This window comes from Cervus elaphus, chromosome 14 (genome assembly GCF_910594005.1).
Source record: "Cervus elaphus chromosome 14, mCerEla1.1, whole genome shotgun sequence".
NCBI classification, from domain to species: Eukaryota; Metazoa; Chordata; class Mammalia; order Artiodactyla; family Cervidae; genus Cervus; species Cervus elaphus.
The window spans coordinates 29,519,506-29,544,277 of NC_057828.1; the positions used below are offsets into that span (position 1 = coordinate 29,519,506).

The 24,772-nt window shown below is 43.0% G+C and overlaps 1 protein-coding gene and 1 long non-coding RNA gene across 2 annotated transcripts in view; both read left to right on the plus strand.

Moving 5' to 3' along the window:
• The window catches only part of LOC122708083 (translation initiation factor IF-2-like), a 127,227-nt gene that overhangs the window by 839 nt on the left and 101,616 nt on the right, over positions 1-24,772 (plus strand). The window lies entirely within an intron of this gene.
• On the plus strand, positions 17-24,167 carry LOC122708312. Its single transcript, XR_006345109.1, has 3 exons — positions 17-145; positions 23,032-23,226; positions 23,324-24,167. It is a non-coding gene; the product is annotated as an uncharacterized LOC122708312 (long non-coding RNA).

A 24,772-nucleotide genomic window follows, 5' to 3' on the forward strand; every position in this document is an offset into this window, starting at 1 on the left:
CGGGAGGGGAGGAAGGCCGGCGGGCCGGCGGGGGGCCGACCCCGACCCCGACCCCGACCCGACCCGACCAGATCCGCCCCGGAGCCCGGGCCTGGCCGGCTGGGCCTCGCCCCCAGCGCCCCTGGCAGGGCTGCCTCGGCGAGGAGTAAGTTTGTAACCGCCCTCCGAGGCTGGGCGTGCACAGGAGGGCGGCGATCTCGATCGTGTGCGCGAGAAATGTGCGTGTGGACCCCGGGGTGACCTAGAAACGCCAGGGGTGCGGAGGGACTGCAGATTCTCCATCCCCGGCCGAGGACGGGGTCGAGCAGGTGGCGAGGTTTTTGTCACGAGAACGAAGAGGCACAGGGCTGTGGTAGGCCCTGTCGACTCGCTCAATGGTAACCAGGACTAGCCAGCTCTCGGTTTGAGTGTGGAAAAATCGAATTTCTACAGCCAGGTGCCACACACAGTTGTCGTGCCTGGGCCATCCTTGGAGGTTTGAGATGATGAGCCTGGGAGACTGTGTTCCACCCGTGGGAGATGGAATAATGGCTAAGAGCAATATCTGATGGGGACAAGGAGTCAGAAAAAGGCTGTGGGTGTAGAGAGGCGGGGAGGGACTCTGCTGAGGGGCTTTCACTTAGCTTTTGCCCAGCATCTCCTTCTCCCTTCCAGTTGCCTCTTGAGTCACTGCTCAGTTTAGGCAGCAGTAATAGAGACCAAACAGCTTCATCCAAAACATGAATCTCAGGGAGTATTCAGACTCAACTTGAGATCCAGGCTTAAATGTTTAGGCGAACTGCGAGGCTTCAATGTCGATGTAACTTAACCCATTTATGTGGCTGTAGAAATGCAGCAACCAAGAGCTAGGCTGAGTCTTGATCATTGGTAAATAGTCTCCATTACCCCAAACAGTTATTTACATATATGTGGTCGATAGCATATACACCTGACATGTACAGAGATTTTCTTAGACATTTAACAATCTTATTCTGAACTAGTTTCCATGTGGAAAAACAGACTCAACAATGGAGTATATTACAGCTCAGAAATCTCAAAAGTTTATAGCGCAAAATAACTTTGAGGCTTTTGTTTAGGTTTCTGAAGTTAGAAAAATTTGTTGCTCAGTTGGTAAAGAATCTGCTTGCAATGCAGGAAACTGGGATTCGATTCCTGGGCTGGGAAGATCCACTGGAGCAGGAAATGGCAACCCACTCCAGTATTCTTGCCTGGAGAATCCCATGGACAGAGGGGCCTGGTGGGCTACAGTCCATGGACTCGTAAGAGTCGGACACTACTTAGTGACTAAGCCACCACAAAAAATAATTCTTATGAGAAAGTATTAAAGAATCCTGAGTTCTGTTGATCCTCAAATTTAAGAAAGAAGACCAATGCAAGATCTGACAGAGATTTAGCTTTTAGTCTCATCTCTTAAATATGCTTCCAGGTGGCAGTGTAATTTTGAGATGACTCACATTCAGTATTCTTACTCACCTGAGACAGACCTGAGTTCTACCTGAGGTTCATAGGGCACTGCCACTGTATCCAGCAGAGCCTGAATTACTAGATAGTTAACACTTCAGAGAGTCCTGGTTGTATGCTAACTTTAGACAGCCTTATTATTAAACGTGTTGTTTTTGTTTATACAAAATTAAAATTTGCAAAGTCATTTTTAATAATTTATGAGGCCCATAGCAGTACTGAGGACAAGTTTCTGAATAAAGTCTGTAGCTTTCATGAAGGAAACGATTACTTAGTGGTAGCCACAGACAAGGCTTACCCTTCATGAACAAAAGTAAAGGATGAAAGGCAAAAGAAATTGGTCTCAATTGGTGTCTAAACTCATATATATACCCCAGCTTTTGTATGTATTATGTGACTAAGGTGGCTGTTACAAGAATTCTGAATTTATGAAGTCCATGTGGGCACACATTTTTCTCTAAACTAAAATAGAGCTGGAGACCCTGTTGTTTGAACTTTGAATGTTTTTAGAGCCAGGTTTCAAGCCCATGCACAGATGAATAATTCTGAAATACCACTCTGTACACACTGAGAAATCTTCAGTAACACCGTATTACCTGCGGGATGCAATCCAGAGTTTACCTTGCTCTCCACAGATTGTTCTCCATCTTTCTCTTTGACTTTATTTCTTACTGCTCCCTTTATGAACCCTTCACTCCCCCAAATGTGCTGGCCTCATCTTCTGAGTCTGATCACATGCACCCTCCTACCTTTTCTCTACCCTTCTGATTCAAGACTTGGCTCCTTTCTCACCTCCTCAGGGGAGTTTTTCCTGACTTCCAGCCTCCTTACCCTCCTTCTGAGAGTCCTTTATTTAGACTTCCAATATTGAAGTCTGCTTGCAATATTTAACTAAAACCCCTTCTTCAAGTCTTCAGAGAGGACTGATTCAGTTCCCCTGATTTGCCTTCCCCTTTTCACCCTCCTCCTGGAAAAGACTGAGATAGATGTATGAGTAAAGGTCCAAGATGTCTTTTAGGAAAAAAAAAATTTGAATGTATATTCAGGTGTTTGATTCATTTGTTTTCACTTCCTGTGCTATTTTAACAGGCCTTTATATGACCAACCCTGTGCTAGGTTACAAATAAGAAGCAACTTTTATCTTAGAGATACTGAAGCAAAGACTTACAGGGATGTAGAAGATAGTTGAGCTACTTTATGTATAAGGACTTGCCAACTACAAGATGTCTGTGAGTTATGAACATTATGTGTTTCTCAACTAGAGTATAAATTCTTTGAGGTAGGATCTGTGTATTGTCGTTTAAGCCAATGTTTTTCAGATTTTGGACCCTGACCTGTGAGTCATAAAATTGTTGTTTTGGTTGTGATTATAATTTTAAAAAATGAAATGGAAAAATGAAAAAGACTAGGAAGCATCCAAGTCAGTCACTAGTAGGAAAGGTCATTATTATTTTGTTAAAGTTCTGTTTTAATGACAGACATATCTCTCAGCTTTACAAAGCAAAATGCATCTCTTTTGTAGGCCATTCTCATAAAAGTTTGCAAAACACTCATCTCAGACAGTCTAGACTGACAAAAGGCAACTCAGGAGATCAGTGTTAGACAAGTTCTGTCCAGAGCAGTGTCTTAGCTGTAAAAATTAAAAGCTACTAGATTAAAAAACTAAAAGCTACTAGGTTAAAAAATCAAAAGCTACTAGATTAAAAAATTAAAAGCTACTTAGATAGTATGGGTGTTCATAATAAAACATAAAACCAAATTTTCATAAAAGACTTTGTAAAAAAAAACTAGAAGAGACTGTTTACTCTTCTGTCAAGTTTTAAATTTAGTGTCTCAACTTGGTACTTAGCAACATTACTATTATTCAGTTTATTAAATTTCTACTGGAAGAGGTAGTTCTCAGGTGTCCTTGGAGAGGGATATATTTGTATTTACATCTCTAGCATCATTTCTGGGGCTTCCCTGGTGGCTCAAATAGTAAAGAATCTTCCTGTATCATTCCTAGCTTTTCTTTGTCCAGGGTTCTAATATTGGCAAGCTGGACTTGTTGGACTTGGGAGAATTGAGGAAAGAGCACTTGGAGTGAGAGCACATTTGATCAGCCAGTTGACCTTGGACAAGTAGTTTGACTTCACTGCCCTGCACTCATTTCACAAGTGAAGTGTGGATAATGGCACCGGCCTACCTGCCTCAGAGAATTGATCTGGGAGTCAAACAAGATGCAAGTATAACAGATAGTTGGAAAAAGTCTATCTTGAAAGGTTTTAAAACATAGCTTAAATCTTCCATCATTTCAAAAAGGACTTGAGGCAATGAAGTTCAAAGAATTTAATAACTGCTCGTGTTTCTGAGCTGTGACTCTGTAGTCATTTGTTAACCCCAACACGACCACTCCACTGGGTTCCTGTGCACCTCTAGCCTGACAGCTGTCCATACTGTGCTTCAAACTGGCCTTCCAGGAATGGGGAGTTTCCAGTACCTACGTTGTAGAGTGGAGGGCACAGTAACCCTGGCAGTTACTGCTCCATGCATGTCTCTCCAGCACTTGGTTATCCTCCCCTCCTACAAACATTCCGCTCTTGCCACCAGCATCCAGTATCCTCCTGTGAGGGAGGGAAGGGGTGGCACGCTGGGTGGATCCAAGTGCAAAGACAGGAGCCTTATACTTAGAAAGGAACATGTGGAAGTATTCTTTTTCCTCTCAGCTGAATACCGTCCTTTTTGCCAAGAAAACTAGATTGTTCTTTTCCCACCACACAGCTGGGTTAGACTGCTTGGAGTAGCTTGTTCTTGCGGCTCTGTCACAAAATGCATGTAACACTAAGATGTGTGTGCAGAGATATTCACTGAAGCATCATTGGAAGGAGCAAAAAGAATGGGGTGCTGATATGGAAATAGGATCAAGATATATTGAGTAAAAAATGCCTATCACAAAACAGTGTGCCTCATATGACTCACCTGATAAATAAATGAAAAGATATGTATGCATTATTTTTTTTTGGTAGGATAGAAGAGCATAAAGCAGTGATTTATCTTTGAGTGGAAGGACTGGGGTGGTTGAGGAGGGAGGTTCCGATTTTTCCATTTGATACTTTTCTGCAGTGTTTGCATTTTCTAACTAAATATAAGTATTTTTTTAAAGTGTCAATAGAGGTTATTTGGATTTTGTTTTTTTTGTGTGTATTAATAAGTGTCATGTTTTTAAAGTACTCACGTTTCTATTTTTATTTTAATTTTTAAATTTTTTCCACATTTTTAAAAGTACACTCAAAACCAATAAAAATATTCATGATCATTAATCATAATAAAAGATGCCAGATGAAGCAGTGTTGTGTATAATTGATGACATTAAATATATTTGCTTTGTAAACATCTCTTTCTTTCCCATTACCTGCACTTCCCATGTTCTCAGACTGCTGACTCTGCACGCACACACACACCCATCTCTCATTTGGTTAAATTCATCTGGGGAATAAAGGGCAAAAAGACATTCCTATTTATTAACTTTGAAAAGTAGATAAATAATTAATAGCCCCTGGAGTCCATGGACAGTGGACAGCAGGCCCTTTGGGCAATCTTTCTTCTTCTCAGGTTCCTGTATGTGGTTCATCTCTCTGGCACTATGATAATCGTAAATAATAATCAATGGAAAAACACAATTATTGTTAACCAACAAATTCTAATTAGTATGAGAAAGTATGTTTTCTGATTAGATTACACACAGCCCAGATAGAAGTAATGGTCTAATGCCTAAACATTTTAAAGGTTTTAGTAGGTGATTATTCATGAAGTTTAAAAAAACTGTTGAAAGAGTTCCTGCATTTCTTCATTTAATTTTACCTCAAAAATGTGCTCTTTACTTAATAATACTAAATATGTAGGCAAATGTGGCACGGGATGGTAGCCTAAATTTAAAAAGCTGAAGGAATTCATGAATGCCAGTCATTAACAACGAAAGTGCAAAACAGTAGTTGTTAGCTTTTTTTTTTTTTAATGGCTTGTGGAGCGGCCTTTGGCTAAGTCAGGACGAGAGGGTTTTAGGACTTGCTGGTCCTTTAATACCAATGGGGTTTGTGTCTTCATAAGAGTGACCTTTCTGTGTACATCTGTGAAATATAGGAATGTCCACTTTCTAACTATACTTCTGACCCTTTCTCAGAGTAGCTTTTTCTCTATCCCTAAATTATTGACAAATATTATGAAAATAGAAATAGGTGTGTTTGTAAGGTTCAGTCACAGAGTTTCAACAAAACTGGTCTTCTCCTTTTGTTTCCTAGTGTCCATCCTTTTCATTCTTATCCTTTCTTTCCTATGATGGGACATGTCCACCACAGGGTTTACCATAATAATAAACAAATATGAAGAGCTAACACCTACCAGGCCTTGTTTTAAGTCTTGACATTCACTGTACTATTTTAACCTTCCCATCAGCCTTATGAGGTATGTAATATTATTGATGGTATACAGTATTATCAATATTACCCCCATTTTATGGGTGATAAACTGACACCAGAAAACTTGAGGTCACACAGCTGGTGTGTGGGAGAGCCGGATGCGCAGGCTTCAGAACTGTGTGCTCTGCACTCCACTGCTTTTCGGAGATGGCTGGTATGACTCTGAAAAGTACTCGTTTAAAGGGGCCGAAAAGAAGAAATAGAGCAAGTCCTATAAATTAATTCTTTTAAAGATTTTTTTTTTAACATGGACCATTTTTAAAGACTTTAATTTGTTACAGGATTGCTTACATTTTTGTGTTTTGGTTTTTTGGCGTGTGGGGTCTTAGCTCCCTGCCCAGGGATCACACCTGCTCCCCCAGCATTGGAAAGCAAAGTCCTAACCACTGACTGCCAAGGAAGTCCCTGAATTAGTTTTTTGACTTTGCCCTTTTTATGCACATAAGATTTTGGTCCCTCACCTTTGAAGCCCCTGTCGTCTCATCAGCCCATTTAGTGGTAGATAAATGGCTTTGTAAGCGCTAGTAAAACGTTTTCCTTCTTCCGGAAGCCACCTGGGGGAGTGCCCGAAAGCTCCTTGACAAACACAGAGTTCATTTCTTCAAAAAAGTCCTGGTTGAAATGCAGCATCTTGCCTAGAAGGGATAGATAACACACGAGGCTAGGTATAACCTGGAGATTTGTTTATCCGTTTAGCGAACTTCATCTTAAAACAGTGAAGGAGGGCCAGAAGGAATGAATGAACTTAATTTCCTTTTGAACTGGGAGAGCTCCAAACCTAGAGGGCTTCTTGAGAGACACATTAAGTCAGGAGGCCTCAGCCGGGTGGTTTTGCAACTGCTTGTGTCTCTAGTGCGAGTTTCTCAACTGTGTAAGCCTGTACTTGTCTAGGATCCTGGGAAAAGAAAGAGCCAGCCTTGATTTATACAAGAACTCGTACTTGATTGCTTTACTCCGTTAGTGGCTCCAGCCAGGTCAACTGGCAAAGGAAGATAGATGTCTAACTAAGATGAGGCCAGACAGCAGATGCTTAGTATCCACGGGCAGGACAGGAAGGGCCAGCTTGGGGAGGCTACAGGAGCTTCTGTTGAGTCTACTGTGAGGGAGGGCAGCCAGGCTGCTTAGAGCCCTGAGTGGCATGTGCCCCGAAGAATGTGGGTAAGTGATTGCTGTGTCTTGGGCAGGTGCCCTAGTCACGTTTCTTTTTTAGCCGCTTCTCTGAGGGTAAGCACACTGTGTCTCGTCTGCCCATCACCGTGTAGTTGGGGTGTGGGTTTTCTTCTCTTTCAGATACTCTACTTGATAATGAGAAAGTGGCCTAGATGGCTTCTTTTTCTATTGTTATTTTTTAATTTTGTTTTTTAAAATTAATTTTTGTTGGCATATAGTTGCTTTAACAATGTTGTATTTCTGTCGTACAGTAAAGCGAATCAGCTATACGTATACGTATACCTCCTTTTTTTGGTTTCCCTTCCCGATTAGGTCACCACAGAGTACTGGGTAGAATTCCCTGGGCTATACAGTAGGTTCTCTTTAGTTACCTATTTTAGACATATGTACATATGTCAATAGTGAAAGTCACTGCTCAGTCGTGTACAACTCTTTACGACCCCATGGACTCTAGCCTGCCAGGCTCCTCTGTCCATGGAATTCTCCAGGCCAGAATATTGGAGTGGCTAGCTGTTCCCTTCTCCAGGGGATCTTCCCAACCCAGGGATTGAACCAAGGTCTCCCACATTGCAGGCGGATTCTTTACAGTTTGAGTCACCAGGGAAGCCCAAATGTGTCCATATATGTGTATATATGTGTCCATCTCAATCTCCCATTTCATCCCACCTCCCCCTTCCCACCTTAGTGTCCATACATTTGTTCTCTATGTCTGTGTCTCTGTCTCTCTTTTGCAAATAAGATCATGCCCTAGGTGACTTCTTGAAGTCCCTATAGCCTAAGGGCTCGGTGTATCTGGTTTCTGTTGCCACTACATAGTATTACTTGATTAGGTTGTGGGGGTAGGAGAAAGGAATCTTAAATAGCCCCAAAGCATAAAACTTTGGCTATGCCATAGCTTTTTTTTTTTTTTTAAGACTTATTATGCAAGATTTTAAGCATACACAAAGGTAGAATAGTCCAGAGATTCCCATGTGCCTACTGTCCAGTTCCAGTAGCCATCAATTCATCCATCCTCCCTCTTCCGCTTATTTTGAAGTAAATCCAAGATATTATTTATAATATATGTATTTATATTTCGGTATGTAGGTCTAAAATAACAACCCTTTTTGAAAACATTGCCACAAAGCCATCATCATACCTAAAAAGCTGAATAATCCCTTAATTACCATCAAATATGCAGTTAGTGTTCAAATTCCCCCAACTGTCTCACATACATATTCTTTTTTAATAGTTGGTTTGTGTGAAGCAGGATCCAAATAGGATCCACACATTGCTTTTGGTTGATATATTTCTAAAGTCTCACTGTCTTTTAAGGAAGCATTTTTATTTAAGTGTAATATCTAGAGAGGAGTGCACACCTCCTGTTGTACAACTCAGTGAATATTTTCCCGTGAAACCACCACCCATGTGTCATGAAACAGAGCTTTACCAGGATTCCATAGTACCTTACTGTAATTTTAATTTGCATTTCTCTGATGGCTGATGGTGTTAAGTCATTTTAAAATATATTTTTTTGGAGCCATTTCTGTAATCTATGAAGTGCCTAGAAAAGTTCTTGTCCTCCTCTCTCTCCCTCTTAAAAGTGTGTTTCCTTCTTATTGATTTGTGGAATTCTTTATATATTCTGAATACGAGTCCTTTGTTGAATGTATGTACTGCAAATGTCTTCTCCCACTGTGTGGTTTGCCCTCACTCTCTTAATGGTGTCTTAATGAGCAGAATTTCTTAATGAAGTTCAATTCATCAATTGTTCCCTTTATGGTTTGTGCTTTTCTTGTCTACTTTAGAATTCAATCCCTGGCCTCAAGGGCATGACGATATTCTCATAAGTTATCCTCCGGAAGTTTCAGCATTTTGTGTTTTTAAAATTGTCTACACTCCTAGTATTTAGTTTTGTGACGGGTATGAGACAGGGGTCAACATTAATTTGTTTTTCCATGTGAACATCCAGATATCTTTTTTTATGATCCAGATATCATTTTTGTTGTTGTTTACTTATTTGTTTATTTGGCCTCACTGTGCAGCATGTGGGTTCTTAGTTCCCTGACCAAGGATTGAACCCAGGCCCTTGGCAGTGAGAGCACAGAGTCCTATTCTCTAGACAGCCAGGAAATTCCTGATCTAGCAGCGTTTTGAGAAGACCACCCTTTCCCCTCTGTCCTGCAGTGGTGTCTTTATCCCTCATTAGAGGACTATACCCGTGCAGGTCTCTTCCTCAGCTCTGTTTGTTCTGTTGGTCCGTTTGTGTATCTTTGTGTTTCAGTTGGCAAAAGTTTGTGCTAATACCATGCTGACTCAATTGCTATAATTTTATAATAAGTTTTTCCATGTGGTTATGTAAATCTATCAGCTGTTTTTCTTCTTCAAGATTTTCTTGGCTGTTCTTGGCCCTTTACATGCCATAGAAAAATAGAATCATCTTGTCAGTTTACACAAAATAACTGCCGAGATTTTGACTGGAATTAAATAAAATCTGTGCATTGATTTGTGAGAGCAAATATCTTTATAATATGGCAAGATTTCATCTTTTCTGGCTGAGTAATATTCCATTATGTGTGTGTATACACATATCTATACCTATACACACACACACACACATACACACACACGTTGTTGTTGTTCAGTCACCAAGTCATGGCCGACTCTTTGTGACCCCTTGGACTACAGCACTCTAGCCTTCCCTGTTGCTCACCATCTCCTGGAGTTTGCCCAGGTTCATGTCCATTGTATCGGTGATGCCATCCAACCATTTCATCCTTTGTCACTCTCTTCTGCCTTCAGTCTTTCCCAGCATCAGGGTCTTTTCCAATGAGTCAGCTATTCACATTATACACAAAATTGTGTGTGTATATTATATACACACACATATATACAAGTGTGTGTATATATAGAGATATACATCTGTATATACATATATACACATATATATACACACACACACATATACACACACACGCACACACAATGGAATACTGCCTGTCTTCCTGCATGCTCAGTTTTGTCCAACTCTTTGGACCCCATGGACTGTAGCCTGCCAGGCTCCTCTGTCCGTGGGATTCTCCAGGCAAGAATACTGGAGTGGGTTGCCATGCCCTTCTCCAGGGGATCTTCCTGACCCAGGGATCGAACCCACATCTCTTAGGTCTCCTGCATCTGCAGGCAGGTTCTTTACCACTAGCACCACCTGGGAAGCTACTCAGCTATAAAGAATGAAATTTTACCATTTGCAAAGGTATTATGCTTGGTGAAATAAGTCACATGTGTGTGCTAAGTCACTTCAGTCGTGTTTGACTCTTTACGATCTCATGGACTGTAGGGATCTCTTATGTCTCCTGCATTGGCAGATGGGTTCTTTACCACTAATGCCATCTGGGAAGCCCATAAGTCACACAGAGAAAGACAAATAGTTGTGTTACCACTTACATGTGGAATCTAAAAAATAAAACAAATTAGTGAATATCACAGAAAAGAAACAGACTTGTATATATGAAGAACAAACTAGTGGCTACTAGTGAGGAAAGGGAAAGAGGGGAGGGGTAAGATAGAGGTAAGGGATTAAGAGGTACAAACTGCTATGTATAAAATAAATAAGCTACAAGGGAATATAGCCAATATTTGATGGTAAAGAATCTGCCTGCAATGCAGGAGACCCAGGTTCGATCTCTGGGTCAGGAAGATCCCCTGGAGAAGGGAATGGCAACCCACTCCAGTATTCTTGCCTGGAGAATCCCATGGACGGAGGAGCCTGGTGGGGTGCAGTCCACAGGGTTGTGAAGAGTTGGACATGACTGAGTGACCAACACACACTCACACATACACACACATACATATATTTTATGTATACATTTATCTGGTGATGGACACTTAGGTTGCTTTCAAACCTTGGCTATTATAAACAATGCTGATATGAACATTGGAGTACATGTATCTTTTCAAATTAGTGTTTTTATTCTCTTCAGATATGTACCCAGAAGTGAAATTGCTGGGTCATATGGCATTCTATTTTTAGTTTTTTGAGGAACCTCCATACTATCCTGCATGGTGGCTGCACCAATTTACATTCCCACAAGAGTGCACAAGGGTTCCCTTTTCTCCAGAGTCTTGCCAGCACCTGTTACTTGTCTTTTTGATAACAGCCATTCTGACAGATGTGAGCTGATATCTCATTGTGGTTTGGATTTGCATATCTCTAATGATTAGTGATGTGAGTGTCTTTTCATGTGTCTTTTGGCCATGTGTATGTCTTCTTTGGAAAAAGATCAGTTCAGTGTCTGCTCATTTTTTTAGTTGAAGTATAATTGATTTACCATATTATGTTAGTTTCTGGTATACAGAAGAGTGATTCAGTTATACATGTATATTATATATATGCTCTTCTCATATTCTTTTCCATTGTGGTTTATTACAGGATATTGAATATGGCTCCTTGTGCTATACAATAGGACCTTGTTGCCTGTCTATTTTTTCTTTTTGGCCACACAGTGGAGCTTGTGGGATTTTGGTTCTTGAACTCCACCACTGGGCTGGCAGGGAATTCCCTTGTCTGTTTTATATATAGCAGCTTGTATCTGCTGATCCCAAACTTCTAATTCAGCCTTTCCCCACCCCCTTTCCCCTTTGGTAACCATAAGTTTGATTTTATATCTGAGTCTATTTCTGTTTTGTAAATAAGTTTATTTATATAATTTTTTTTGGTTCCAACATATAAGTGATACCATATGGTATTTTGTCTTTTTCTGACTTACTTCACTTAATATGATAATCTCTGGGTCCATCCATGTTGGTGCAAATAACATCATTTCATTCTTTTTTTACAGCTGAGTAGTAGTCTACTGTATTTATTACATATACACCACATCTTCATTATCCATTCATCTGTCAATAGACATTTAGATTGGTTCCATATCTTGGCTACTGTAAGTAGTTTGCCCGTTTAAATTTTTTTTTTTAATTTATTTACTTAGCTATTTTTGGTTGCACTGGGTGTTCGTAGCTGGGCGCTGGCTTTCTCTAGCTGTGGCAAGCGGGCGCTCCTCTTCCTTGCGGTGCCCCGGCTTCTCATGTCGGTGGCCTCTCTCGTCGCGGAGCACAGGCTCCAGAGTCCCTGGGCTTCGGTAGTTGTGTCACGCTGGCTTAGTTGCTCGGAGGCAGGTGGGATCCTCCCAGACCAGAGACTGAACCTGTGTCCCCTGTGTTGGCAGGAGGATTCTTAACCACTGGACCTCCAGGGAAGTCCCTGTCTGCTCATTTTTAATTGGATGGTTTATTTTTGCTGTTGAGTTCTGTGAATTCTTTATATATTTTGGATGTTAACCACATGTTGGACATATCATTTGTAAATATTTTCTCCTATTTAGTAGGTTGCCTTTTCTTCCTTTTTTTGAGTGGTTTTTTTTTTTTTTGTTTTTGTTTGTTTGATTAGCTCCACTTTGTTTATTTTTGCTTTTGTTGTCCTTGTTTGAGGAGACAAATCCAGATAAATACTGCTAGGGCCAACGTCAAAGAGCATGTTGTTGTTGTTTAGTCGCTAAGTTGTGTCCGACTCTGTGACCCCACGGACTGTAGCCTGCCAGGCCCCTCTGTCCGTGGGATTTCCGAGGCCAGGATACTGGAGTGGGTTGTCATTTCCTCCTCCAGGGGATCTTCCCAATCCAAGGATCGAACCCTCATCTCCTGCAGTGCAGGTGGATTCTTTACTGCTGAGCCACTGGTATCAGGTTCCACACTGAAGTCTTAAACCATTTTGAGTTAATTCTTGTGTATGGTGTAATGGTCTGGTTTCATTCTTTTGCATGTGGCCGTCCAGTTTTCCCAATTATATTTATTTCCAGCTCCATTTATTTCCCAGCTCCATTGTATGTTCTTTGCTACTTTATTGTAAATTATTAATTGTTCTTATATGTGTGGGTTTATTTCTGGGCTCTCAATTCTGTTCTGTGTATTGAATTTTTTTATGCTAATATATGTTATTATATGTTATATGTTATATATGTTACATATATGTTATAATATATGTTATATATATGTTATAATATATAATATATGCTAATATATGCTAATATGTATCACATTTAACATTTGATTTTACTCTGCCTGTACTAATGTTAAGACTATTGACAGGTAGTTTATCATTACAGATAAATTAAAAGTCCATATCAGAACTAGCCTTTAGTCTTGAATTGAGTTTGTTTTTATGATTTATATTTACTTTCTACTTACAAATAATTAAACAATATAGCTGGTCTTTTATCCTTTTAAAGTATCAGATTTAAATGCTTCCTTTGGAGAGACTGAGAAGTGGGTGGCTCCAGGAGGCTATTTAGGTAAGGAATGAGCGATTCTCTTGGGAAGAACTCATCCTAAGGGAGTGGGAGCCAGGCTGGACCCACTTGACCCTGTAATGAAGCCCTGCCCCGAGGGAGGGAGACTGTGCTGTCTGTCACTCACGTGTCTTCTAGCCTTGGTGCCCGTGGACTCATGTCTCAGCCCTTTGGTTTGGGGAGGGAGGGCTGCCAGTGAAAACTGCAAAGAACTCTTTTACTGGTAATTATAGAAAACACTGAGCATGTATTCTACCGCTTTGTGACCCCTTTGATATATTACAGAAGCAGGACATCGTCCCTTCCCTTTTGCTTTGGCACTGTATTTCAGAACCTACCAGACGCTCCCCCAGTGCCACTAAGAGCAGTAGTAGGAGGAGGAATATTAAGAGCGTCCATTTATTTATTTATTTAGATGTGGGCCATTTAAAAAGTCTTTTGTTGAATTCGTTACAATATCGCTTCTGTTGTTTATATTCTGGTTCTTTGGCTGTGGAACCTGTGGAATCTTAGCTCCTCCACGAGGAATCAAACCCGTACCCCCTGCACTGGAAGGCAATGTCTTAACCACTGGGCCGCCAGGGAAGTGCCCAGTAGCTTACATTTATTGAGTGCTTGTTACTTGTTACTCTGCTAGGTACTGTTTTAAGTACTTTATTAACGCATTTAATAATCACAACTACCCCATGAGGTAAATTAGGTAAAAGTATCCTTATTTTACAAGGGTGGAAACTGAGGCACAGAGAGGCTAGATAACTTTCCTGAGATCACACAGCTTATAAATGGTAAAGCCAAGTTTTAGGCACCAATGCCCCCTGTCTCTTAACGTTATGTAGGTTCTCAGGTGGCAGCAGCCGATGGGGGCTAGAGTAGGAGAAAAGGAATAAGCCGGGGATCCCTGAAGGGCCTCTGGCCAGAGAGCCCACTCTGCTTGCTTTTTGTCACCCGTGGGCTAGCTGGCCTGTGAAGACCGAAAGCAGTATCTTGGGGTGGGGGTGAGGGCTGCTTTAGAGGGATCTGTGGGCTAAATTAGCAATTAATGTCAAGAGAATGTGAAACACAGGTGAGGTAATCATAATTTTCTCTTTAGATCAGATTTATAGACTTAAGAAACATGATACCGATTTGTTTTACAATTTTATCACCTTAAAATTTCCTTGGAGTAAATGGAATCATGACTTCTGGTCTGTTCTTTCTCTGAGGTGACAGGCACATCTATATTTAGACCAATAGTCATGCTCCTGTGGTGATGGATCAGTGTGTGCCTCCAAAAATGGCCGAGCATCGAAATAATAATGTGTGTCTTTGTGAACCGATAAATCATCGATGTTGTAGATGTGATGCACACACTTCAGAGGGACTTCTATAGAAATTTGCTTGATAAGCAGAGAAAAGAACCTTTGTGCTAGGATCACAGAGAGCCACCTGGGCAAGGGTCCATGAGCTCATGTTAGTGAGCAGACTCAGATTCAGCCACATCACAGAGTGAATCTAGGCTTCCCAGGCCTGAAGCAGGAGCACCATTCATTTTGATGACACTAACCACAGCCTGGGATTTTCTTTAACCCTATCCTTTCTTTTACCTCCCTCATTTCATGTGTCACTAAGCTCTATTGATTCTACCCTTTTAATAGCTTTCATATCTGTCTGCTCTTTTCCTTTTCTGCTGCCACTAATTGGGTTCCTTGACATTTGTTCACCTGGATTGGACAATAACCTCCTGAATGCTTTTTTCCCTCTAACTAGTTTCCTTCACTGCCATCAGCATTATCTTTATAAAACATAAAACCATCATATCACTTCCCTGCTTAAAAGCATCTCAATGGCTCCCACAGATCAGAGAATTAAAATCTTAACATCCAGAGGCTGGTCTGTGAGGCTCCTTAAAAACTAGCCCTGGTCTCTATTTTGAGGCCCCATCTCTCTCATTTTGTCACTTGTGGAACCAACCAGCCCAGTCCTCCTGGGGCTTCTGGAACCCATAGTTTGCTTTCAGATATCATGCCTTTCTTGGAATGTTTCTCAACAGGGTGCCTTCCCTGCCACCCTTCTTCTCGTCTTTGCCCTTTTGGCTAACTCTGAATTTTCCTTAGAGATTGTCCTCCTACTCACCTTGGGTAGAAGACATGGAACGCGTCTTCTTTTTTTAAAAAAAACATTTATTTATTTATTATTAATTTGGTTGCACCAGGTTTTAGTTGCGGCATACAGGATCTTTGATCTTTAGTTGCAGCATGTAGGATCTAGTTCCCTGACCAACAACTGAACCTAGGACCCCTGCTTTGGGAGTCTTAGCCTCTGGGCCACCAGAGAAGCCCCATGGTGTTCTTCTATACGCAGTTCTCTCGCCATGTTGTACCGCTTAAATGTCTGTCATCCCTGGTAGATTGTGGAGTCCTTGAAAGAGGATTTCATTCTTCATCTCTTCCCAGGTTACCATAGATGCTTCACAGGTATTTGCTGGACGCATTCTTCCATTCATCCAACTGTCCATTGTTCTTTCGACTAATATTTATTGAGCAGTTGCTATATACAAATCACTCTAGCTGCTGGAAACACATGGTGAAACAGACACAAAATCCTTATTTCCATGGAGTTTATGTACCAGTGAGAGAAGACAGGCAATGAAGAAAGAAAGAAACAGGAACTGAATCAGGAGGTAGGAAGTGTAGGCAGAGAATTAAAGTAGGGTCACGTGACACCGAATGCATGGGTGGATTCTGTGGATGGCCAGAGAAGGCCTCTCCGAGGGACAGCCTGGAGGCTGAGGCCTGAATGAACTCCCTTGTGGAGATCAGGGTAAAGAGCATTCCGAGAAGAAGGAACAGATAATACAAAGGCCTTAGGGTAAGAACAAGCTGACTTAGAACAAACACTGGTTACCTAAAGCCAGGGCAACATCAGGGCACAGTGAGGAAAGTGTCTGCAGCAGGCAGAACTGAAGCCATAGGTCATAGCTGGTTTAGGAGTCAAAGGTTCTTTAAAGCATACTAGATGCTTACTGGCAGCTACAAATAGCAAAATAAAAAGGCCCTGCTGTTCACAACTGATGCACAAAAGCGCTTAGGAATGTAGGTGCCTCCCCACTTCACTGGAAGCCAAGCTATTCATGTCAAGATGGCCTGTGTGAAGAAACTGCCGAGTTGTAATTCACTTGGCTTTCTCTTCTTTGAGCCTTCAGTTTGCCCAAGCCACACAGTTAATGTAGCCACAAGAATGTGGACTTTTATCTGCTCTGAAATGTGCCTATTTTTTAACCTTTCCAGTGGGAAAGGGCCTTTACTTTACCCATCCCTCATTATTTTCCAGCTTAATGTTTTCTACTCCCTTCCTGTAACTGAAACAAAAAAAGGTGCTGTATTTGAAGATCTGTGTGCTTTTGTACAGGGTGAGCATGTGCTCATGTACATATGTGGGCCGTGGCCGAAGGTTACATAACAAGAGCTGGTCTGAGTACAGTTGGCTCATGCCGAAAGCCCTGATGTGGCAACTCCAAATTTCATCGCAGGTAGGCTGAGCATGAACTTGAAAATCAGGAGCCGTGGCTCAGGGCAGCCTGCTGGCCAGCTTTATTTTCCAGCTCAAAATGTTCCCTGAAAACCCTGGGTTTGGGTTCAAAAGGGGCAAGAGAGTTCTGTTTTACAGACAGGTGCTCCCTGCCCCAGAAATGGTGATATACAATTTCATCTTCCCCAGTGGGTGGGTGGCTATGATAGAGGAGATCAGGCCTGATAGAAGTGTTCACATTCTTTGTGGTTTTATTAACCAAGTGGCTTGGCCACATCAAGGCCATGTCTAGACAGCATAATAGACCCTGTTATGGCACAATAATCTGTTTTTGTGTATGTGTGTCTCCCCCCCCCACCTTTAATTATGTTTCTGGTTGTTCTTGGGAAATTGACCATCTAGAAGACTTGTTTAAATATACAGTGTAATAATTTAGGATTAAAAGGATCCTTGGACCTCTAACCTTTCAGACAAGGTAGCTGAGGTGTTAGGTGTCTTGCCCAGGGATAGACAGTGGGTTGGTGTCAGAGCTAGGTCTGACAGTCTTGGGTTCCTGGCTTCCATGGTGGCTTTTTTGTTCCCAGTCATACTGCCTTTAATCACTGAAGGGAGACAGCAAAGTGGCGAACTGATGAGTTTTTTTAAACTGGTAGTTCATATTTAAAAATTGAGAGATTGCACACCAGAATCTGGGTTTCTGGTTTCTCCAGAAAGACTTGAGTTCATACTCCTGCAGGGCTGGCTGTTGGTAGCAACAGTGGCTTCTTCCTTTATACAGGTCATGTGCTCTCCAGTTTACTCCAGTCTGCACTAGTCCTTGTTATCTCTCAAACAATGAAATTGACTGTCAGCTGCCATTTATGGTCAATTGTGAGCTGCTGTATTTCTGATAGTAGAATTAAGAGGAAAGAGAGCTATTTCTCATGCCCACCTATCTATTAAAAGTGGGCCATATTTCAAGAAGAATGGATTAAAAATTTTTTTTTGCCACAGCCCATGGCATGTGGGACCCTCATTCCCCAGCCAGGAATCACACCCTGTATTGGCAAGCAAAGTCTTAACCACTGGACTGCCAGGGAAGTTCCAGAATGGATATTTTAAAAAGCAAAGTGTTTCAAGGCCAAAGAATACAGCTCAAGATATTATGAAACAAATCTATTTGGCACCTATAAGGCATTGCAAGTTGCAACTCTTGTGCTAAACTCTGATACCATATCAGAAAAACTTCGGATACATTTTTTCAGGGAGGTTAAGGTATACCCTTGACAAGTTTTGAAAAGAGATTTTTGTAGCATGGAGCCAAGAAAAGCGGAACAGAGAAAGGAAAAGGGACCCTTCTTTCCCTTTGCCCCATAGCAGAGCTATTAAATGTGAGATTAGTCTGCTTAGACAATGAGTGAGTCCAAAAGGCTGTGCAGTAAGAACTCTTCATATTAACTTTAGGCAGGAATATCTTGAACTGTTGTTCAGCTGTGAGCTGATAATCAAGGCAACAGAGATACTGAGAAAGTCAGAACTGAGGATTCCTTTCCCATTTGCTGGAATAACCGTGAAATTGCTTAAAGGAAATGTGCTATATTATTCTGAGAAATAAATGACAAATAAGCAACACCCAAAGTGTACTGCACTTATGATTTCTTGAATAAAAGGCTCATTTCTCCTCGTGATTTCTTTCTTTTTTTCTGGACTCTGCTTCTAGCTATCCTTCAACTTTACCAACATAAATATTGTTTGTGAAACCAAGAGGCTCCATACAAGGTTAAAAATAATTCAACTATATTGTGTTGAACTTAATTGAAGTGTCATGAACCATCTTGAGAGCAGGAGAACCAGTTCTCTCTTGTTGCTATTGGCTTAGTCTGTTTACTTTTCTGGTGCCCTGTCCTCTGAAGCTTGGGCTGAGAGACCTGGTGAGGAATGTTTCCTCTGAGGTTTCGACAGGTTCAGCTGTTCGTCACTGCCTCAGAAGCTGCTTGGCTGCAGGTAAGGAAGGCTGCTGCCCTATGGGAGGGATAGTTATGGTCAGTGAGTTTGAGCCTTTAGCTTGGCCTCACTCTGCACCCAAATTCACATCTGATTCAGGAAGTCTATTTTTGTGTGTCCACATCAACGATTTCCTTGCTCGCTTTATCGAAGGGAAACAGCCTTGCGTACTGGTGAGGAGATTCTGAATCAGGCCTCTTGCCTGGCTGAGTTGCAGGGCTTGGAAGAAGGATTAAGTCACGGGAGGAGTCACTGTCATCAGAATATCCACACACGACTGCCCACTTCCTTTCTGACTCACCTACACAAAGCATGATTACCCTGGAGGGGCCAGGTGGTGAGCAGGCACTGGGGAGGCAGGGGCCTGAGTCCTTTTTTTCCCAGTTCAGGGGGCACCATTGGCTGTACCTTTTCCAGAGAACCTCGAAGTCTGGGGATCCCAAGATACGCCTTGACTGTGCGAAGTCTGTTCTGGGCTTGTGACACCCTTGTCGCTTAAGTGGCTCAAGTATCTGTCACAAGTAGAACAAGTGATGGATAGCCAGACTGTTCACGGCTAGAGGAGGCTCTTTGACTTATGGGAATCTAGTGGGTCCAGGATTGTCCAGGAGCCACAGTAAGTGGGGCCTCCTGAGGTTGATAAACCCTGAGCAGATTAGGGTGGAGTTCTGTGGTCCCTTCCTTGGCTTAGTCTGGAGAGCCTTGCCTTTGAAACAGTCAGGCTGTGGTTAGCATTATGAGAGATTCTTTCTGTTCCATCCCTCTTATAGCATATGTAATAGGATAATGGAAAAAAAACCTTCAACTGCCATACCAGTGTTGCCACATCAAAGCAACAGTTAATATACTTGTCATGGTAAATTAACATGGGTCCCAATATAAACACTGCTTTATCCCTTTTTGTTTTTAAATGAAGCATTTGGCTTGTATATTCTGTTTGAAACATCAAACATAATGCATGGTCATATTTGAATATGGATACTACCTATGTTTTAATAATAACTGGCATTTTTATTATGTGCGTGGCACCACAGGTGTATCATTTTAAATTATGTATATAGCATTTAAGGTGTATAGTGACTTATATAATTACTGTTGCTTCATGTGGCCTACATAGGATGTACCAATTTACCAGATGATGTCATTCAAATCACATAAAATGTCCCCTTAGAACTTCCTGGTGGTCCAGTGGCTAACACTCTGTGCTTTCATTGCAGGGGGACTGGATTCAGTCCCTGGTTCGGGAACTAGGATCCTGCATGCTGCTGGCACCCGTCTGCCCCATCCCCCCAAAATAGTCCCCTTAATCTGCCTGTCTGAATTCATGGAAATCACAAGTCTTGAGAAGTATTTAAATACCAGTAACATGGTCCATGAAATGTTGACTTACCTTCTGCCCTCCCCTTACACTGCCTCCTACCCCTCCCACAAGCTTGGCATCGTTGTTCGCCGTAAAGTTCCACCCATGACAAGCCCCAGTGTGTAGTGTGTAGTGGGTCTGAACCCTTGCCTGGACCCACGGCCAGAAATGGGATGTGGTCCAGGGAACAGCCTAGACAGGTGCCAGCTGGGACACGTGGCAAGGGTTCTCCTTGCTTTTTGACAGTCTTCAGCTGTGGCCTCCAAGGGAAGAGGAGCCTTGGCCATCATCCCCTCCTCCTACAAGTCTGTGTTGTAACTGCCTCAGCATCCCCTTTTGGCTGAGTTGGATGTTGGTGGATCCAAGGAGGGTAATTCTTGCCATGAGCATCACCTGGAGTCCTCCACAGTATGTTGAGTCCACTAGAGCCGGGTGGATGGTACCAGTGAGGTGGTTGGGCCCCTAGAGGAAGAGTGTAACTAACCCTGGGCAACAGCCTGAAGACTGTGGTGGTAGATGCCCCACCCTGTGCTCTCAAGCATGGGCGGGTGCATGTTTTCTAGGCCAGCAGCTCTAGACAACAGCCAACAGGCTCTACCATCAGTTCTGGTAAAGGAAATATATGTGAGGAGGCCAAATTGGAAGTGAATAAGAGACCATGATGTTCAAGGTTAGATAGGAAGAGCTCCTGACACAGATGTGGGTTTTCCAATGAGGAAGGCCACAGCTGATGTGGCCTCATGTGTGTCCTCCTCTTATGATCACCATCCTGTGGTCTCCTATTGAGGAGAGGGGAGATGGCCCTGGATTCCAAAAGTAGCCTCGCAAAGGTAGGAGACCCGACTCCGCCCAGCCGTTTTCACATTTCCCATGTGAAATTCACCAGCACTCAGAGCTTCTCTGAAGATCTAAGCGTGCCCAACTGAGTGGCAGTCTATGGGGGGAGAACGTAAGATTTCTTTCCTGCAGCTGCCTTGACTCTCTCCCTACGGAACCCTAAGTAGACAAAATATTGGGCCAAAGGGCCAAATTATCTTGTTTGGGGATCTCACCATCTCATTTTCCAGCCAGGCACTTTCCCCATCCTGTAACTTTCCAGTTGTAATTTGGGGAATACTATTGATAACTCTGACACCTGGTGGTCACTTCGAAAACTGCACTCTGGGAGGATTGCCAGCCCTCTGATCACTTTTAAGTTTTTTTTTTTCCCGGTTCCAATTTCAATGTAAATAAGATATACTTTATACATTAGTTATTCTTACTAATTGAATAATTTATAAGTACAATTCTTGAGAATGCATTTAACAGAATGCACTTGTATAAAACATTTCTGTAAAGACATACCCAAAACTGCATGTTACAGTCCTTGGAGTTGAAGCTAGGTTTGGAGGGGAGGGGGAACTTATTTTACTTTACACCCACTAGTTATGTCTGAAATCGATTTTAAACAGAAAGAAAGTGTTACTTTAAGTGCAGCTGGAGGACCTCACTTGGGCAAGAGGCCCAGAAGTCCAGGATATTCCCCTCCAGGGCTCCTCCCCTCTCCTGGTTTTGTGTCCAGGGACCTGTAGTGCTTTCATGTGTTTGGAGGGCGTGGAGGTGGCTGGTCTCCCTCTGATCTTGTTCACTGATGGTGGTGGAGGAGCCCAGCAGCTGAGTAGAGGCTGTTCCTGGGGAGCCGAATGGCCGGAGGGCTGAAGCCGGGAAAAATCCCCCTCTCCCTTGATGGTCACAGGCTTCCCAGGTGGCGCAAGTGCTAAAGAACCTGCCTGCCAATGCGGGTGACGTAAGAGATGCATGTTTGATCCCTGGGTCGGGAAGGTCCCTTGGAGGAGGACACGGCAACCCACTCCAGTATTGTTGCTTGGAAAATCCTGTGGACAGAGGAACCTGGCGGGTACAGTCCATAGGGTCACCAAGAGTCCAACATGACTGAAGTGACTCAGGAGGCAGGCGCGTTGGTGGCCACTGTAGTGACGGGAGCGGCCATCCTGTCAGGTGTGGGCCGCCCACTTCCCGAGGTCGTGCTCAGCGGCGGGGCTCCAGCTGGAGAGTCAACCACTCATTGGAGTTTCCGACGCCTCACACGCGTGAGGCGCCCGGGGCCAAGTTTCACAAGGTGTGTGCGGTGAGGCCCCTTGAGGTGCGGGGCAGAAGCTCCCCAGGTTTTAACCCCAGAGAAGTGGGCTGGGGGCAGATGTGGCCTGGGGCTGGCTGGCAGGAGCACCCGGCCTGACGAGAGCCGTCGCCTTTTGGCTAGCTTCTCTGTGCCTCTTACTGTGCAACACCAGCATTGCCTTCTACTCTGGAACACACCTCCCACCGCTTTCCCACTACTCCCACTCATGATAGCGTACCTTTAGGAGTGTGCGTGTGTTGCACGTAGCCACTTTCCAAGTATGTGCTCTGGACAGCAAACACTCCTCTCGCATGGCTGTGCCCATTCACCCAGCTTACCAGCCAGCAGCCCAGAAACACTGGGTGACTGAGTGACCACAGAGGAAGAGGCAAGGTGTTCAGGGCACAGCCCCAGGGAAGCCTCCCAGGGCCGGGTCTGATCTCCAGGGAGGAGAGAGGTCCTGCCTGCACTTGTCATGTGGTCCCTGAGGGTGGAGTCAGGACCAGGACACAGGAGTGGAGCTCTTTCAAAGCAGCTCTTCAGGGAAAGAAAATCTCAGCACTGCACTCAATTATTGGTTTTTATACCCAGAGGACTTGTTTCAGCTCCAGTGATTAACTCCTTTTTTTTTTTTTGGCCCCACCATGTGGCATGCAGGATCTTAGTTCCCTCACCAGGGATCGAATCCATGTCCCCTGCATTGGGAGCTTGAATCTTAAGGAGTGGATGGTCCAGTGATGAACTCTTTAGGAGACCCTCAAGGTGCAAGATAGCACAAGTGCTCTCTCAGGACTGGCCCCGGTGTCCACCATCTTTTGACTTCCAAAGTCAGGCATTCCTGGATCACTCCAGGTGATCCACCTCTCCTTCCTCCAGGTAGTCTCCCCTTCTACTGTCCTGGAAAATCAAGGTACCTCTCCTTTCCTCCTTCCTTCCTCCTACTGCTCAGATCAAAGCTCTCCAGCCAACACCATGTGACCTTGAGGATGGAAAACACATGCTTGGGGAGACAGAAGAAGGCTGTGACCCTGATGACCTCATGGAGATGCCAAAACAGTTTGACTGCTTTACTCTCAATAAAGTGAGAAAAGAAACCCACCTACGTGAATGACTGGGCTTTCTTATGTGAAGCCAGACTTCATGGTAACAGATAATAGCGACCCTCTGTGATAACCAGGTGTTTCCTTGTTTCTCATCCATACTATGGCATGGGGGCAAATAGTTCTTAATAAAGAACAGAAATAACACAGATTGAATCTCTGGGGGTGGGGGTTGTTCCTCTGGTAGGACTCTGTGCACATAGTAATATAGATCTGGTTGGGCGGCTGTTCTTAAATTACTGATTTTCAGTGTTCCTCACAGTGGAGTGGAGTTTCAGAAGCATGTTATCTGGTTGTCTTAGCTTCAGTTTAAATATGTGGAGAGCGGTGAGGGAGGCTCCTAAGGACACAGAGGAGAAAACCAGGCATTGCCTTTGTAAGATGGACGGATGGGGAATTCCCTGGTGGTTCAGTGGCTAGGACTTGACGCTTTCACTGCTGTGGCCTGGGTTCAGTCCGTGGTCAGAGACCTAACGTCCTGCAAGCTGCCCAGCATGGCAACAAAACAAACAAAACCAAAACACATTTGGAGCTCGTAAAAACCTCTGATACTGAGCTCAGAGAAAGCTGGGCTGAGGCCCTTGGTTCAGTTCCCTTGCCCACCAGGATGGTGAGCTTGTTAGTGTCAGATGACCCAAGTATTTCTTGATCTCTGAGTCATTTTTTTAAAAAAGTCAGTTTTATCAAGGTATAATTGACAAACAATAAACTGCATCTATTTATTTTTTTATTGATTTTCTTTAGTATAGTTGATGTGTGATGTGTTCATTTCTGCTGTACTGCAAAACGAATCAGCTATATATATAGAGATATATCCCCTCTTTTTTTAGGTCACCATTGAGCACTGAGTAGAGTTCTCTGTGCTATATAATAGGTTCTCATTAGTTATCTATTTTATCAGAAAAGCTATGACAAACCTAGACAGCATATCAAAAAGCAGAGACATCACTTTGCTGACAAAGGTCCATATGCCTGCCTGCTAAGTCACGTCATTCATGTCCAACTCTTTGCGACCTGGTAGACTGTAGCCCACCAGGCTCCTCTGCCCATGGGATTCTCCAGGCAAGAATACTGGAGTGGGTTGCCATTTCTTCCTCCAGGGGATCTTCCCAACCCAGGGATCAAATCCACATCTCTTTTGTCTTCTGCATTGGCAGGTGGGTTCTTTATTACCAGGGCCACCTGGTGGACACAAAATATGGACACATAAAAGTCCGTATTTTCAGAGCTATGGTTTTTCCAGTAGTCATGTACAGATGTAAAAGTTGGACCATAAAGAAGGTTGAGCACTGAAGAAT